Below are 16,080 nucleotides of genomic sequence, written 5' to 3' on the forward strand. Positions count from 1 at the left end.
TATAATTAAAGAAAATTTGGCAGCACTTACAAAAAAAAAAACGGGTGCAATAAACCTGTAAAAGTGATGTTCAAACCTCCAAAGTAGAAAATCAGAAAAAAACAACAAAACAGGCAGCACTCCAAAAATCAAAATGAAAAACTGTGGCTTTACTGATCCATTAGCAGCATTTTTTTTTTTACAAACACCCCCTCCCCACTATCTTCCTGGGACTTAGGGGGGAGGATACCTGTCCTGAAGGCCCCAGCAATCATCTTCATAGCACGATGGGAAGACGATCATAAGGTGTCCCGAACACTGTTGGGCGGCTGGAGGGTACCTGGTACCGGAGGCTGTCTCCTGGGTAGGTGGGAGGTACCGGTACCGTCTTCCAGCCCTGCAGTCTGGCTCTGGGGGGAGCGTGAGCAGGGGGATGGAGGCAAGGACCAGTCCTCCTGTCCCTCTGTGGAGATGCCCTGAACACTCTTGATATGTTACGTGGATAGGGTCCAGCCGGATGGACCAGGGAGACAACCGCAGTGACACAATCCCACACTGTGCTCTCAGACTTTAGGGGGGAGATCAGAGTGACACAATTCCACTCTGTCGCCCGTAGTAGCCTAGAGGGCGGCTTCACAAGCTGTATCCGAAAGAAAAAGGGAAATCATTACCCTAAGGTAGAAACGGGGCTGAGTGCAGCGCCGTGTCTGTCACCTACTGACACTAGGCTGAGACTGATCGGCTCAGGTCGGTGGCTGTATCCTGCTGAGGAGGAGATAACATTTTTCATTGCCTAGTGTCAGCAGACACCCATGGTTTCCTGTGTCCCGCAATGAAGCGAGAGAGAAAATACTATTAATTACCTCACTTGTTCTCTGCATTTTTCACCAACAATGCTTAGAAATGCTGGATAGGGAGGAACACGTTGTGACCTCTCTACAGGAGCCATTACCTACAAGGTAACCGTTTCCAATGGCCAAAATATACCCTTTACACCCATTCTAGACAATTTTTGTAGTCAGCTATTTACAAAAAAAACTTTACTTTTATTAGTGACTTTAAAACAGTTATAAGAAATGTAATTAAAGGCGCAGTGCACACTATCCAGAGTTGTAGCACGGAGACATTTAGCATCTGCTTAACTCAAAACTTTGCTCCCCTGACATCTTTGGCCTGATCTAACAATCTCAAGGCGCTAGGGGCAGAGACACTGATTGCTACAGCTAGGATTGTATTACTTCATTCCCAACATCACCGAGAGGCAAGCACATCGCTGTCCCACCATATACCTTTGTTTTTGACAAGTTTCCTCTAAGCCAACTTGTGGGTCGCACTGTCACCAGCTATGTCAGAGCCCTGACTTGCCTTCTCTCCATGAGACTTGTTTGCACTTACAGAACTAATGGGATCTCATTTCATGCTGGCACGGTATTTTGCATCATACAGATTATATCATGCAGGATTATATTATATCAAGACAAAAAGTCCCACTTCAGTAAGTTAAGACAAGCCCCCGGAAGAAGCTGGGCGAAACACGCACGTCGGGGCGAGAGGTTTTCTATATCCCACCAGCGGCAATAACTGGATCCCTACGAAAACCTGGTAAATTATACCCCTTAACTCTTTAGATACTTTTGTGATTATTAACCTATGTTATCTCTGATGGATTGTATCCTTATAAATATTATATTAGGATGAGACACTGATATACACTATATAACGGATTTTCTTTGAAATGTTTATTATGGTGGCTTCATATCCTAATCTCCATAGAAAAAATATTTAATAAATTAGAACTGATAGCATCTGTTCAACTATGTAGTATTTTATGATAAATCTCATTTTGTGACATAGAAATCTGAATAATAGATTAACAGCGCCATCTAGCGTCTGTTATAAGTATTACATTCTATATCTGCACTTTATAAGCACAGGGCACTTTACCTGCTTCATTTAATCATGAAATGGATTTCAGATGGATTAGTGATGAAAATTGACATATCTGTATAGATGCTATTTAAATTGGGGGATGGATAGTATATAGATTAACCTCGGTTTTTCCAGTACCTATTTTCTGAATTTTAAAAATATTACTGTTTTTGTATGAATTAAATAAAAAAATTTGTTTTCATAAGATAATTTTCTGTGTTGTCACTTCTATTGTATGTTTTATTTTGTCCCCAATAGATGATATCTTAAGGGGTTTATAAAAAAAAAAAAAAGCTTAAGGATTATATTATGTACTATGAGTAGTGTTGAGCATTCCGATACTGCAAATATCGGGTATCGGCCGATATTCGCTGTATCGGAATTCCGATACCGAGTGCCGATATTTTTGCGATACCGGAATCAGAAGTTCCTATAGTGCAATTATGCACTATAATGCAGTGTGGGCGGTGCGTGGGCGGAGACTGCATGTCTTTGTGCGAGCGGGGTCTGTGCGAGCCTGCCGGGGGGTCTGTGCGCCCTGCCGGGGGGTCTGTGCGCCCTGCCGGGGTCTTTGTGTCTGTGCAGGCATCGTCCGATGAGACTACAAGTCCCATCGGACGATGCCTGCTACAATGGCAGTTATTGACACATTAGCCAATGATGGTACAGTAGTAGTCCCATCATCCGGCTTATGTGTTGAACTACATACTACATACTTGCTACATACATGCTACATACATGCTACATACATACTACATGCTACATACATACATACATACTACATACATGCTACATACATACATACATACTACATACATACATACTACATACACACTACATAATAATAATAATAATAATAATTTTATTTATATAGCGCCAACATATTCCGCAGCGCTTTACAACTTATAGAGGGGACTTATACAGACAATAGACATTACAGCATAACAGAAATCACAGTTCAAAACAGATACCAGTAGGAATGAGGGACCTGCTCGCAAGCTTACAATCTATGAGGAAAAGGGGAGACACGAGAGGTGGATGGTAACAATTGCTTTAGTTATTTGGACCAGCCATAGTGTAAGGCTCGGGTGTTCATGTAAAGCTGCATGAACCAGTTAACTGCCTAAGTATGTAACAGTACAGACACAGAGGCTATTAACTGCATAAAGTGTATGAGAACATGATGGAGGAACGTGATTATGTTGTTGTATTTTTATTAATAGGCCACACAGGGATAATTAGGTTAATGCATTGAGGCGGTAGGCCAATCTGAACAAATGAGTTTTTAGGGCACGCTTAAAACTATGGGGATTGGGGATTAATTGTATTAACCTAGGTAGTGCATTCCAAAGAATCGGCGCCGCACGTGTAAAGTCTTGGAGACGGGAGTGGGAGGTTCTGATTATTGAGGATGCTAACCTGAGGTCATTAGCAGAGCGGAGGGCACGGGTAGGTTGGTAGACTGAGACCAGAGAGGAGATGTAGGGTGGTGCTGAGCCATGGAGTGCTTTGTGGATGAGGGTAGTAGTTTTGTACTGGATTCTGGATTGGATGGGTAGCCAGTGTAATGACTGGCACAAGGTAGAGGCATCGGTGTAACGGTTGGCGAGGAATATGATCCTGGCAGCAGCATTCAGGACAGATTGGAGCGGGGAGAGTTTGGTAAGAGGGAGGCCGATTAGTAGAGAGTTACAATAGTCCAGACGGGAATGAATAAGAGAAACAGTAAGAGTTTTTGCAGAGTCGAAAGTAAGAAAAGGGCGAATTCTGGAAATGTTTTTGAGATGCAGATAAGAAGAGCGAGCCAGTGATCGGATGTGGGGGGTGAATGAAAGCTCGGAATCAAGGATGACTCCAAGGCAGCGGGCATGTTGCTTTGGAGTAATGGTGGAACCGCACACAGAGATGGCAATGTCGGGCAAAGGTAGGTTTGTACATACATACTACATACATACAGTTGTGGCCAAAAGTATTGACACCCCTGCAATTCTGTCAGATAATACTCAGTTTCTCTTCCTGAAAATGACTGCAAACACAAATTCTTTGTTATTATTATCTTAATTTAATTTGTCTTAAATGAAAAACACAAAAAGAATGGTCCTAAAGCCAAATTGGATATAATTCCACACCAAACATAAAAAAGGGGGTGGACAAAAGTATTGGCACTGTTCGGAAAATCATGTGATGCTTCTCTAATTTGTGTAATTAACAGCACCTGTAACTTACCTGTGGCACCTAACAGGTGTTGGCAATAACTAAATCACACTTGCAGCCAGTTGACATGGATTAAAGTTGACTCAACCTCTGTCCTGTGTCCTTGTGTGCACCACATTGAGCATGGAGAAAAGAAAGAAGACCAAAGAACTGTCTGAGGACTTGAGAAACAAAATTGTGAGGAAGCATGAGCAATCTCAAGGCTACAAGTCCATCTCCAAATACCTGAATGTTCCTGTGTCTACCGTGCGCAGTGTCATCAAGAAGTTTAAAGCCCATGGCACTGTGGCTAACCTCCCTAGATGTGGACGTAAAAAAAAAATTGACAAGAGATTTCAATGCAAGTTTGTGCGGATGTTGGATAAAGAACCTCGACTAACATCCAAACAAGTTCAAGCTGCCCTGCAGTCCGAGGGTACAACAGTGTCAACCCGTACTATCCGTCGGTGTCTGAATGAAAAGGGACTGTATGGTAGGAGACCCAGGAAGACCCCACTTCTTACCCGAGACATAAAAAAGCCAGGCTGGAGTTTGCCAAAACTTACCTGAAAAAGCCTAAAATGTTTTGGAAGAATGTTCTCTGGTAAGATGAGACAAAAGTAGAGCTTTTTGTGCAAAGGCATCAACATATAGTTTACAGGAGAAAAAAAAGAGGCATTCAAAGAAAAGAACACGGTCCCTACAGTTAAACATGGCGGAGGTTCCCTGATGTTTTGGGGTTGCTTTGCTGCCTCTGGCACTGGACTGCTTGACCGTGTGCATGGCATTATGAAGTCTGAAGACTACCAACAAATTTTGCAGCATAATGTAGGGCCCAGTGTGAGAAAGCTGGGTCTCCCTCAGAGGTCATGGGTCTTCCAGCAGGACAATGACCCAAAACACACTTCAAAAAGCACTAGAAAATGGTTTAAGAGAAAGCACTGGAGACTTCTAAGGTGGCCAGCAATGAGTCCAGACCTGACTCCCATAGAACACCTGTGGAGAGATCTGAAAATGGCAGTTTGGAGAAGGCACCCTTCAAATATTAGGGACCTGGAGCAGTTTGCCAAAGAAGAATGGTCTAAAATTCCAGCAGAGCATTGTAAGAAACTCATTGATGGTTACCGGAAGCGGTTGGTCGCAGTTATTTTGGCTAAAGGTTGTGCAACCAAGTATTAGGCTGAGGGTGCCAATACTTTTGTCTGGCCCCTTTTTGGAGTTTTGTGTGAAATGATCAATGTTTTGCTTTTTGCTTCATTCTCTTTTGTGTTTTTTCATTTAAGACAAATTAAATGAAGGTAATAATACCAAAGAATTTGTGATTGCAATCATTTTCAGGAAGAAACTGAGTATTATCTGACAGAATTGCAGAGGTGTCAATACTTTTGGCCACAACTGTACTACATACATACAACATACACACTACATACATAATACATTCTACATACATACTACATACATTACATACATACACACATTACATACAATACATACATACTACATACATACAACATACAATACATACATACTACATACATACATCACATATACTACATACATACTACATACATACTACATACAATACATTCATACATTACATACAATAAATACATACAGACATACAGTACATTAAACATAGAGTACATACTTACCATTACTTGTCACTTTGTTCCCCGAAGCCAGTGTATCTGTAAAAAAGATTAAAATAACAAACAACCAATATACTCCCTGTCCGCAGAAATCCACGAGTGTCCCACGACAATCTCGGGTTGAGAACGGAAGCATCAGCTGATGCGACCGCTCTCCAGGGGCTCCAGGAACACAATGACGGGAGGAAGGTATGCTTCCGCCACTGTATTCCTCCGCCGCTGTAAAAATAAAATAGTCCCTAGTCTCACTTTATGCCATTGCTGTGTGAGAAATTTTCCCACGCAGCAATTGCCATAAAGTGAGACTTTGAACTCAGGTAACCTCATTGATGCACTGCAGGAGCCATTGTCTCCTGTCAGTGTGTCACTGAGGGTCCTATAGAGCAGTGACATCACCCGATGTCACTGTTCTATAGGGGAGATCGTCGTGGGACACTCGTTATTAATTGGACTACGGCGGACAGGTAGTATACGGTTTATTATTTTATGTTTTTTGCAGGCGCTGAAGTATGGTAAGTATGGTTACTTTTTCCTAATGTGTGTGTGTTTTATTAACCCTTTACTAGTATTGGATTAATAATGGATAGGCGTCTTATTGATGCCTCTCCGTTATTAACCAGGCTTAATGTCACCTTACAATAGCAAGGTGACATTAACCCTTTATTACCCCATATCCCACCTGTCAGGACTCTGAACATTTTTTACCTTTTGTGCATTACTGCCCTTTTCCAACATGGCGTCTTTAGTCTCATGTGCACTTGTCTTCCTGCTATAAAACTCCACTCCAGCCTTCAGTCTGTGCTAGATTATTCTGCTTTGCATCCAGCTCCTGATTACTCCCTGGCCTTGCACCTACACCTGTGAACCTGTGTTGGAGATCCTGCCACTCTGCTCTGAGTTCCTGCTGCATACACCAGTGTTCAGTAATCCTCCTTCATCTGCTGCTCGTGTTACTTCATCTGCATTTGCTGGACATGTAAGCTGTTGCTGCTTTGCAATAACCTGAGACTATTAACCAGGCCTCACTGGTTGAGCTAAGATATGATTTTAACTGCCTAATAGCATATCTATCTGTGTCTGGACTAAGTCAAGGATCTATTCGTGTCAAGTTTCCTCAAGTGTATCTGTGCTTCACAGACATTCTGTTTGTTTGCATCTACCTCTGAAGTTTCCTATTGACTGCTAAGCTGCGTTTATTATTTGCACCAAGTGTTGTGGACTTGAGTTTGGACTCTGCACCTGCTTGAATCACTGTGTGATAAGATAAACTTTACCACTTATAAAACGGTGTCCTGTTGTCTTGTTCCACACAAAGAGTCTCCTGAATTATCCCCTATAATTATTACAGGATAATCTAGCCATAAAAAAAAGAGACTGCAGGAACAATGACTGCAGAGAGCAGATTAGAGCAGGTGTTTTCCATAATTAGATCACTGGAGAAAGATGTGGAAGGTCTGCAAAAAAGTTTGGAAGCTTTGAACACAATCAAAAAGTGTTTGGACAAACTTTGCAGGACTTAAGCAATCGCATGGCAGCCCAGCAAAACAAACTTGCTGGCATAGAGTCCCAGTATGGACGGGCTTTTCAGGACATAAGCACGCAAATAGCTGCACAAGTGACTTTGCCCTCTGGGCAACCGCCACCAGCTAGCCCACCTAAGTTGCCCCCATTCAGATTTTATGGTGATCGCGACAAATTTCGTGGCTTTGTGAATCAATGTATGCTATATTTTGAAGTGCATGCTGACCGTTTTCCTACTGATAGATCCAAAGTGTTGTGTGTAATAATGCTACTGACCTCACGAGCGCTCGCCTGGGCGAATCCGATGATTGAGTCTCGTGACCCACGGTTAAATGACTTGGATGCTTTCTTGGCCGCTATGGCATTAATGTTTGATGACCCTAATCGCCGTGCATCCGCTGAATCTGCTTTGTTGTCTTTACCCCAAGCTAAACGTTCTGTTATTGAGTATGCCACTGAATTCAGGAGATTGGCAGTAGATACCAATTGGGACAGTTATGCACAATTGCCTATTTTTAAAAGGGGTCTGTCTAGTATTATAAAAATGAACTAGCTCGCTCAGAGTCACCACAAGAACTAGAGACATTTATACAGCATTGTGTGCGCATAGACATTCGCCTTACTGAGCGTAGGCAGGAGAAATTTGCTGCATATAACCGTATTTCTAACTTTTCCCTTCCTTCCAAAGAGCCTGCAGGTAAAACATCTCGGGAAGTGGAGGAGGTGCCCATGCAAATTGATTCCGTTCAGAGATGTGAGATCAATGAGAGCCGGGAGCATCGCCTTCGTGAAAGTCTATGTTTCTACTGCGGCCAGTCTGACCACTTCTTGATCAATTGCCCTAAGTGTCCTAGACGGCCTAACAAGGTGCTAGCAGCAATAGGGGAGTATGACAACTGTGATGATGAATCTGACATCTCTGAATGTAGCCTGCCTTTAAACGCTGTATTCCATTCACTTTCTATGACTTCACCCCCCAAGGAGCTGAAGGAAAAGAACTCTCACTGTTCTCTCCCTATTAAAATCCTGTGTTCAGGAAAGTGGATTTCCAGTTCAGCTATGATTGACTCTGGTGCAGGTGGCAATTTCATGGATATCGCATTTGCCAAGGAACATGGTATTAAAATTCAGCAAAGAGCCTCTCCAATTACCATGGAAACAGTGGATGGGTCACCTTTAATCTCTGGGCCTGTGGATCAGGAGACCGTACCCCTTGAAATTTTGTTGGAGCCTAATCATCAGGAGCAACTTTCTTACTTGCTAATTTCTTCTCCTCATTTTCCGGTGATTTTAGGCATTCCTTGGTTGCGTTCTCAGAACCCAATTATCAACTGGGAGACAAAGGAAATTATCTTTCCAACAAGGAGCAACTCAGCGTTAACAGAAGCTGTCCCTGAGTCCACGGCTACGGAACCACATGTACAGGTATCTTCTTTACCTCCAGCATATAAAGAGTTCTCTGACCTCTGTGACAAGAAGAATGCAGATCAACTTCCTCCACACAGGCATTATGACTGTTCCATTGAGTTGCTTCCTGGGGCAGATATTCCTTTTGGTCACGTATATCCTTTGGCGGCACCTGAGCTTCAAGCCTTAAAGGAGTATATTGATGAAAATCTGGCCAAAGGCTTCATACGTCCTTCTTCCTCACCAGTAGGGGCACCCATTTTTTTGTAAAGAAGAAGGATGGGAACCTGAGACCCTGTGTTGACTATCGGGAACTCAATAAGGTAACCGTACGAAACAGTTACCCTTTGCCTCTGATTCCCGAATTACTGGAAAGAGTCCGCCACGCTAAAGTGTTCTCTAAGCTGGATCTTCGTGGGGCTTATATTTTGGTGCGTATTCGTCCAGGGGATGAGTGGAAGACAGCATTCAGATGCCGGTATGGACACTTTGAATCTCTTGTGATGCCCTTCGGGCTTTGTAACGCCCCTGCAGCATTTCAACACCTTGTTAATGACATCTTCAGAGATTTGTTGGACCAGTTTGTGGTGATCTATTTGGACGATATACTAATCTTTTCTGACTCTCTACAGGAACATGAAGAACATGTCAAAACTGTTTTAAGACGTCTGAAAGAGAACCAACTGTATATCAAGCCGGAGAAATGCGAGTTCCATCGTTCTGAGATACAGTTCTTGGGTTATATCATCTCTCCCAAGGGGCTGAACATGGAATCTGGTAAGATTCAGGCTATCCTTGACTGGCCGGCACCCAAGAACGTTAAGGAGGTCCAACGTTTTATTGGCTTTGCAAATTTCTACAGACCCTTCATTCAAAATTTTTCTGATATTGTCCGTCCCATTACTTCCTTGACAAAGAAGGAAAAGCCCTTTAAGTGGTCATCACAGGCTCAAGAAGCTTTTGATCGGCTGAAGATCTGTTTCACATCAGCACCGCTGTTGATACACCCAGATCCAACACATCCTTTCATTGTGGAGGTGGATGCTTCTGATAATGCTTTGGGGGCTATTCTCTCCCAAAGAACTGGAGAGAAGGGTCTGCTACATCCTTGTGCTTTCTTTTCCCGTAGACTAACCTCAGCAGAGAAGAACTACGACATGGGAGACAAGGAATTGCTGGCTATTATTGCGGCTTTCAAAGAATGGAGGCATCATCTGCAAGGAGCTGCACAACAGATCATAGTGCTAACTGAGCATCGCAATCTAGAGTTCCTTAGATCCCCTAGATGTCTTTCTCCTCGTCAGGCTCGTTGGAACTTATTCTTAAATCAATTTAACTTTGTTATCTCGTACCGTCCAGGTTCTCGTAATGGGAAGGCTGATGCTTTATCCCGAATTCATGCTGCGGATTCCGTACCTGGAGCCCCGTCCAAGACCATTCTATCTGATGCAAATTTCATCGGAGTTATCCACGATCAGGACTTGTGGAAGGAGTGCAGGGAGGCCTATGAAGGTGATGTATTTCTGGCCAACCCACCTGTGGATATTAATCTTGTCTTTAAGGGTGGCATGTGGTTCAGAGATCGACGTATCTACGTCCCAGAGGTCGTCCGTCTGCAGATCCTCAAGTTGGTACATGACTCCAAGTTGGCTGGTCACAGGGGGTTACAGAAGACACGAGTTCCTGAGCCGATTCTTCTGGTGGCCAACTTGCCTGAAGGATACCAAGGACTATGTTCTCTCTTGCGAGGTATGTGCCCGTTACAAGACTCCTCATGTGGCACCTAGGGGTCTTCTACACCCATTACCTGTTCCATCCCGCCTTTGGGGGTCTATATCAATGGACTTTATTGTGGAGCTGCCTACATCGGGGGGCATGAATACAATCATGGTGGTAGTTGATCGCCTGACTAAAGCTGCTAATTTTGTTCCGTGCACCGGCCTTACCTCTGCTAAAGATACAGTGAACTTGGTTATACAGAATGTCTTTCGGTTGCATGGGGTGCCGGATGAGATCATCTCTGACCGTGGAGTACAGTTCACTTCAAGATTCTGGAAGGGGTTTTGCTCTGCACTCAATATTAATGTCTGTCTCTCTTCTGCTTACCATCCCCAGACAAATGGTCAGACTGAGGGTACCAACCAGACGCTGGAACAATATCTAAGATGCTATGTCAGCCATCTCCAGGATGATTGGTTGGAGTTGTTGCCGTTAGCCGAATTTTCATATAATAATTATCAGAGCGCCTCCACTAAATTTACACCTTTCTTTGCCAATCTGGGTTATCATCCGTGTATTTTACCTAGGTCTCCAATTAATTCTCTGGTTCCAGCAGTGGAGGAAAGGCTGACTGCGATGAGACAAAATCTGGAGGTTCTGAAGGAATCCCTGACCACGGCTCAAGAACGTTATAAGAGATCGGCTGATAGATTCCGTAAACCTGCACCCATGTTCAAGGTAGGAGATTCCGTGTGGTTAGCAACTAAGAATCTGAAGTTAAATGTTCCTTCACAAAAACTTGGACAGAAATTCATTGGCCCTTTCAAGTTCAACGGTTTTGTGAGCCCTGTGGCCTGCCGGCTGAAGCTACCTAGGACAATGAAGGTACACCCAGTTTTTCATGTATCTTTACTAAAGCCTGTATCTCCTAATACCTTCCAGGGACGTGTTGTGCCACCTCTGCAGCCTGTGGTGATTGATGGGCAAGAACAATTCGTGGTGGAGGAAATTATTGATTCCAGGATTCACAGGAATCGGCTCCAATATCTGATAAGATGGCAGGGATATCCCCCTGAGGAATACTCTTGGGAACCTGTGGAAAACATCAATGCCCAACAGAAGATTTCTCGTTTTCATCAGAGATTCCCTGAGAAACCAGGTCCAGGATCGTCCTGAGGCCGATTCTAAGGAGGGAGTAATGTCAGGACTCTGAACATTTTTTACCTTTTGTGCATTACTGCCCTTTTCCAACATGGCGTCTTTGGTCTCATGTGCACTTGTCTTCCTGCTATAAAACTCCACCCCAGCCTTCAGTCTGTGCTAGATTATTCTGCTTTGCATCCAGCTCCTGATTACTCCCTAGCCTTGCACCTGCTCCTGTGAACCTGTGTTGGAGATCCTGCCACTCTGCTCTGAGTTCCTGCTGCATACACCAGTGTTCAGTAATCCTCCTTCATCTGCTGCTCGTGTTACTTCCATCTGCATTTGCTGGACATGTAGGCTGTTCCTGCTCTGCAAAACCTGAGACTATTAACCAGGCCTCCCTGGTTGAGCTAAGATATGATTTGAACTGCCTAATAGCATATCTATCTGTGTCTGGACTAAGTCAAGGATCTATTCGTGTCAAGTTTCCTCAAGTATAACTGTGCTTCATAGACTGTGTGTTTGCATCTACCGCTGAAGTTTCCTATTGACTGCTAAGCTGCGTTAATTATTTGCACCAAGTGTTGTGGACTTGAGTTTCTCTCTGCACCTGCTTGAATCACCGTGTGATAATATAAACTTTACCACTTATAAAACTGTGCCCTGTTGTCTTGTTCCACGCAAAGAGTCTCCTGAATTATCCCCAATGATTATTACACCACCGCTACACGGGAGTGGGAAGAGAGGGGCTAAGTGCCGGAATTGGTGCATCTTACAGATCCGCCATCTCCGAGGCGACTGCGGAATGGTATTTGCAGCCGGGGGGGGGGGGGGGGGGTGCAATATCCATTGCCCCTCTCTAGGCTATGAATATCAGCCCGCAGCTGTCTGCGTAGCCTTTCTGGCTATAAAACATAGGGGGACCCCACATCATTTTTTTGGGGGGGTCCCCCTATTTTAATAGCCAGTAAAGGCTACGCAGACAGCTGCGGGCTGATATTCATAGCCTAGAGAGGGGCCATGGATATCGGCACCCCCCCAGCTACAAATACCAGTCCGCAGCCGCCCCGGAAATGGTGCATCTGTGAGATGCGCCAATTCCGGCACTTAGCCCCTCTCTTCCCACTCCCGTGTAGCGGTGGGATATGGGGTAATAAGGGGTTAATGTCACCTTGCTATTGTAATATGACATTAAGCCAGGTTAATAACGGAGAGGCATCAATAAGATGCCTATCCATTATTAATCCAATACTAGTAAAGGGTTAATAAAACACACACATTAGGAAAAATTAACCATACTTACCATACTTCAGCGCCTGCAAAAAAACGTAAAATAAACCGTATACTACCTGTCCGCCGTAGTCCAATTATTAACGAGTGTCCCACGACGATCTCCCCTATAGAACAGTGACATCGGGTGATGTCACCGCTCTACAGGACCCTCAGTGATACACTGACAGGAGACAATGGCTCCTGCAGTGCATCACTGAGGTTACTATAGTTCAAAGTCTTACTTTATGGCAATTGCTGCGTGGGACAATTTCTCACACAGCTGTTGTGAAGTTGGATTCTGGGCTCCCCCGGTGGCCACTGGTGGAATTGAACTTGTGTGCATCATCCCCTCTGTTCACCTGCTCCCATCAGGATGTGGGAGTCGCTATATAACCTTGCTCCTCTGTCAGTTTCATGCCGGTCAACATTGTAATCAGAAGCCTTCTGTGCATGTTCCTGCTACCAGACAACTCTCAGCTAAGTTGGACTTTTGTCCTTGTTTTGTTTTTGCATTTTGTTCCAGTTCACAGCTGCTGTTTCGTTACTGTGTCTGGAAAGCTCTTGTGAACGGAAATTGCCACTCTGGTGTTATGAGTTAATGCTAGAGTCTTAAAGGAATTTCTGGATGGTGTTTTGATAGGGTTTTCAGCTGACCATGAAAGTGCTCTTTCTGTCTTCCTGCTATCTAGTAAGCGGACCTCGATTTTGCTAAACCTATTTTCATACTACGTTTGTCATTTCATCTAAAATCACCGCCAATATATGTGGGGGCCTCTGTCTGCCTTTTGGGGAAATTTCTCTAGAGGTGAGCCAGGACTGTATTTTTTCCTCTGCCAGGATTAGTTAGTTCTCCGGCTGGCGCTGGGCATATAGGGATAAAACGTAGGCATGCTACCCGGCCACTTCTAGTTGTGCGGCAGGTTTAGTTCATGGTCAGAATAGTTTCCATCTTCCAAGAGCTAGTTCTCATATATGCTGGGCTATGTTCTCTCGCCATTGAGAATCATGACACACAGCAATGGCATAAAGTGAGACTAGGGACTTTTTATTTTTACAGCGGCGGAGGAATACAGTGGCGGAAGGATACCTTCCTGCCCATTGTGTTCCTGGAGCCTCTAGAGTGCAGTCGCACCCTCCGGGCGCCGCTCCGTCTTCCCGTCCTCTTGCTCTGACTGTTCAGGTCAGAGGGCGCGATGACGTACTAATCTGCGCGCCGCCCTCTGCCTGAACAGTCAGTGCGGAGAGACGCCGAGACGGGAAGCTGAGGAGCTGCGGGCAGCAAGAGAGGTGAGTATGTCATTTTTTTTATTGCAGCAGCAGCATTATATATTGCACAGCTTTATATGGAGCATCTATGGGGCAATAATGAACAGTATGGAGCATTATATATGGCGCAGTTTATGTGGCGCATCTATGGGGCAATAATGAAATGTATGGAGCATTATATGTGGCACAGTTTTAAATGGAGCATCTATGGGGCCATAATGAAATGTATGGAGCATTCTATATGGCACAGTTTTATATGGAGCATCTATGGGGCCATAATGAAATGTATGGAGCATTCTATATGGCACAGTTTTATATGGAGCATCTATGGGGCCATAATGAAATGTATGGAGCATTACATGTGGCACAGCTTTATATGGAGCATCTTATGGGGCAATAATGAACGGTATGGAGCATCTATTTTTATTTTTGAAATTCACCGGTAGCTGCTGCATTTCCTACCCTAGGCTTATACTCGAGTCAATAAGTTTTCCCAGTTTTTTGTGGCAAAATTAGGGGGGTAGGCTTATACTCGGGTCGGCTTATACTCGAGTATATACGGTATGTATGTTGTATGTATGTAGTATGTATGTAGCATGTATGTAGTATGTATCTATGTATCATGTATGTATGTAATGTATGTAGTATGTATGTAGTATGTATGTAGGTAGTATGTTGCATGTATGTAGTATGTATGTAGTATGTATGTAGTATGTATGTAGTATGTATGTAGCATGTATGTATGTATGTAGTATGTATGTAGAATGTATGTATGTAGTATGTATGTAGCATGTATTAAGTATTTTTTTTTTTTTTTACATTCAACGCATTAGCCGGATGATGGGACTACTACTGTCCCATCATTGGCTAATGTGTCAATCACTGTTATTGTAGAAGGCATTGTCTGATGGGACTTGTAGTCTTATCGGACGATGCCTATCAAATGAAGAGAGCATTAGGTGCACCGCCATATAATAATAAGGCAGATAATGGGTGCAAAGTCAGTAGTAAATACAAGAGACCAACAAGAAAAAGCCTACTGCCAAAATATGCACACCAATAATACTACATGAGGTATATAAAAATGCAAAGCTGATTTTATTAAACAATCCAACAACATCACAGACAATTAAAACATAATTAAAAAAATACACACCATCCATAATACACAGGAATAGAGATACAATAACCATATATGATAAGGTCCCCCACACAGAGTACCTCAACCCCACACTAATGGCTCATGGGAGAATAGAAATACATCAAAGGACGGATAACATATGATGTAATTGGTAACCACACGCCAACGGGCTGTGTGTAACATATATGAGACCGTTACCCAGGATATTAAATGCAAAACCAGCCAAAAACGGGGAAGGGGAGGGGGAAAAAGGATAAGGGGTTAATAATAACCCATAAGTAAAAGTACCTAACTAGATCTCAAAGCTATAAAGGGAGGAAACCCTCCATCGAAATACAACCTGGTATAATATAGCGATGCCCACGCGTATCGCCTGACAAGCAGGCTTCGTCACGGAAGATGTGCATTGGACGTCCAAACAGCTAAAAATAGCACGAGCCTAATAGCTCATAGAACACCGGTGTGCGGAAGTCGCCACACCGAAAATGGGAGGGGGAAGCCTCCTAGTGCTGGACAATAAAACCAGCATAGTGTTCCTAGTAAGAGCAGGAACATAGCAGAGCGCATGCGCAGACGCCGTGCGTCCAGCAGTGCTTCACACTGCAACAGCGGCTGCGCCAGATGGAGCGCAGGGAGACACTGCGCGCAGGCGCATAGAGCATACAGCATAATGGATGCACAAGAAAATAGGCGGCATAATTAGGGACAAAGAGTGCCCGTAATAAACCAGTCCAACCGCACCTGAGATGGAAGACGCCAGTGCAACTGGTCATTCCTAATGGATACAAGATCGGGGCAGAACGCATGTGCAAAACCGTGTATCTGGAAACTATGATACCGCAACAGCAGCTGCGCCAAATG

The 16,080-nt window shown here is 43.9% G+C and overlaps 1 protein-coding gene across 1 annotated transcript in view; it reads right to left on the reverse strand.

The window, feature by feature from the left end:
- Positions 1 to 16,080, reverse strand: part of LOC143786274 (germinal-center associated nuclear protein-like) — a 73,948-nt gene that overhangs the window by 21,558 nt on the left and 36,310 nt on the right. The window lies entirely within an intron of this gene.

Source organism: Ranitomeya variabilis, chromosome 7 (genome assembly GCF_051348905.1).
Source record: "Ranitomeya variabilis isolate aRanVar5 chromosome 7, aRanVar5.hap1, whole genome shotgun sequence".
In the NCBI taxonomy this organism is placed as follows: Eukaryota; Metazoa; Chordata; class Amphibia; order Anura; family Dendrobatidae; genus Ranitomeya; species Ranitomeya variabilis.